This window comes from Rhopilema esculentum, chromosome 19 (assembly GCF_057945365.1).
Source record: "Rhopilema esculentum isolate cy_ngs chromosome 19, ASM5794536v1, whole genome shotgun sequence".
Classification (NCBI taxonomy): domain Eukaryota; kingdom Metazoa; phylum Cnidaria; class Scyphozoa; order Rhizostomeae; family Rhizostomatidae; genus Rhopilema; species Rhopilema esculentum.
Genome location: NC_142833.1, coordinates 8,765,280 through 8,768,721, shown reverse-complemented (window position 1 = coordinate 8,768,721; position 3,442 = coordinate 8,765,280).

The window sequence follows — 3,442 nt, the reverse complement described above, 5'->3', positions numbered from 1 at the left end:
CCTATATTGAACAGAATACATATGGTACATCTGATCAGATAAATCTACACCATTCATATCTTTATTATAATCTGAAATGCATTTAGGCCTCAAAACCTTAACCTTTTTATGAATTCCATCAACCTTTGTATTCCTTGTACAATAATCATAATCATTGGCAGAATGGTAGGTGGAGAGAACAGAGACAACATTCCTATCAACCCACTGTACAAGCAACACATCATTCGGCTTTTCCCCATTTCTAATATACCTTATTGTTCCTCGATCAAGTTTCTTCCCCCAAGACTGCCTATTTTTCATTACCTCAGGAAAAGAGGAGGAATTTTCCCTTACAGTACCAACAGCATTTATACCAACTGAAGTCAAATATTGGAACAATGGGACACTGCAGTAAAAGTTATCAGCAAAAAGAACATACCCCCTGTTTACCAGAGGTTTTGTTAAATTAATAACAACTCTGGCAGCTAATTGGTTGATGAGATTTCCTGCATTTTCTGGATTGGGGTTTTCATTAAAAGCCTTAGCTCTACCAAGTCCTCTTTCTATCCCTTCAAAACTATTATCAACAACACTGAAATCATCCCAATCATCCTTTCTGCTTTTGACAGTATAAACCACCATATCCCAATTGTAGCCTGTAGCAGAATCAGCTAGAACCCAAAGTTTGAAACCCCATTTAGTGGGCTTATTCATTATATATTGTTTGAAGAAGAACCTACCCTTAGACTTAACCATACGTTCATCTATTGACACACATTTACCAGGAGTAAAAAGTTCCTTACAGCGACTTCGCATATGGTCATAGAAATTCCTTATTTTTCCTAATGGATCACTTTTGTCCTCTGTCTCAGGGTTTACACAATGAAGGGCAGCAAGTATTCCACAATACCTAGAAAATGTTGGAATAAACATTGACCCAAGAAGACCAGAAAAAAGCTTATCATTCTGCCAGTAGTTACGCCTAGCAGGGGCCTTAACAATACCCATATAAAATAGACAGGCAAGAAATCTCCTAAATTCCATCAAATCAATGGGTCTCCACACATGGCAACCATGGTCCTGGGACATGTAGCTTTGACCTATTCCTTGACCATACACAGCATAAATGTTTGAGTTTTCAATTATGGTTCCCATCAGATCAAAAGAAAAAAAAAGCAAGAAAAAGTCTAAGGCTCTACAAGGGGCACTGCCTCTCGCCCAAACTACTTTTGGGCCAACACTGCTTACATTATGTGGTGGAAGCCATTTCTGTTCCCTATCACCTGTGTACCCTAGAGACTCTGCCAAACTACAATCACTATCCTGATACTCCTCTTCACTAACTTCTGACTCGTCATGGATCTCATCGACTACTACAGCTCCGTCCAACTCATCGTCCAACTCAACTGGATGTCCTGAACCAGCCAGACTCTGCCTAAAACAAAGATATAGAAAATAAGCAAAGACAAGATGATTTATAATTTGGTAATTTCTGCAGCAGTGCAACAAATAGTAAAGAAATCTAAGTGAATCTGTTCAGAGCCACCATATACAAAATCAGCTGATTTGTTTATCACGGGCCTAAAATTTCTTGAAAACCACTCCCAAAAAAAACAAAACTTTTTGGCCGTACTTAGTTAGCCATTATTCTAAGATTTTCACTACAGCTTCAGAAATGGTTCTTCTTTATCGCTAATGTATCCAAAAGTTTGAAGGAAACAATATGTAAACTTACGATCCACTCTCATTCGAAGTTTCAGGATTTTCTTCTCTTTGTCGCTTCCTGCGGGGCTTCCTTCGTCTTGGTTCGTCCACTTTTTCCGTCAGCGGTGCTACAAACCGAATTTCTACCTCTCTACCACTTAATAAGGCACAGTCGATCTCAAATTCATCTTCTGAGTCAAGTCCGTTCTCATTATCCATTTTAAAATCAATTTTGAAAAACACGCCTCATTCACGACATACGCAACAAGATCAGTCAAGATGGCGGTTACAGGCCCACGTTGTCTGGGATATTTATACGAAAGAAGCGCATAAATTAATCAAATAAGTATAATTTTCTAACTGTCCAATCATATTTGAGCAATTTTAGCATAAGTTAAGGAGGGTATGTTGCCTTGGAGCTCCAAAATAAAATATTTTCGGCTAGGGTATCGGTCACGTGGTCTTATCCAGATGTACATCTGGATAAGGAATTAAAGGGTTAAGGGTACGCTTTGGAATACAGGAATCGGATAATCGTTCAGTTATTAAAACTAAGGTTTTAAGTCATTTCTAGTCAGAAGTACTGGGTAGATTGAATGAACACATTTCACTTTTAGATGCATATTAGCAAAACTAAGGATCAGCAGCGGTGACAGCGTTGATAAATTCGCCCTAAACCACGACGATTTTTAAGCTATATTTTCGTGCGGTTCAGAAATTGACAAGGAACCAGTGCTGAGGAGAGGGGGGTCAGGGGGTTCACTGACCCGGGGGCCCTTGGCTATAGGGGCCCAAAAAAGAATTCAATTAAAAAAATTTCTAAGTGATAATCCAACCTCTCCATTACCACACATTGTCATTAGTAGAGACAATAGTGACGAAAGTCTATGAATGAAGTAAGGTAGAAGCAGTTTGAGTCTTTGACTGCCTGAGTGTTAAATATATTTTTGTTGAGAATTTCTCATCTTTGTGGTTGAAAAGCTACTAAATGTAACTAGAGAATGTGATTGCAACAGGGCAACATACAGCAATATGTATTGTTAGAACACAGGGTTCCCATTCATTGCAGGACATCGCATGACAATTGCATCATTACGCTGCAATTGCATCAGCTTCTGTAAATTGTATTATTCTTAGGGTATATAAGGAGTGGCTTTATAGTTAGGTTCAGTCTTGCCGTAAGCTTTGTCGAACTCAGTGTACCTTGTCGCTAGCTTGCAGAATTGTGTTTGCCGTTACATTTTCGCCGTTAGCCATTTAAGATATTTCTAGTCGTTTGCCGTGAACTGATGAATTAGAAGAAGTGTATAGAGAATTGAATAACAGTTTTTGCCGTATTTATCGTGTACGTTTCTGCGAACGACCTACGAACTCACATTTGCAAAACCCCCTTTTTAAGTGGTTTTACAGTATGTCATACAGATTTACACTATGGCATGCGCATCAATTTGCAACAGTGTGTCGGTTGTGATCAAATTTAGTTAACGAATTGAACATTTTCCATTTTATAAGACTTTCAAAATTTCTAAGAAAATTTCATTTTTATGCATTATGGTGTTAAGATATCAGTTTTGCTCAAATTATATCAAACAGCAAACAGAAGTAATAAATAGCCACCAGACAATGGCTTAGATTCGTAGGAGGGTGAGAAACTTTGATTCTCCGACAAAAATCTAACAAGCATTTATATCTTTCATAAATTTTAACATAACATAACGACTTCGGAACTGGAATAAATAAATCTTGTGCTATATTCAGA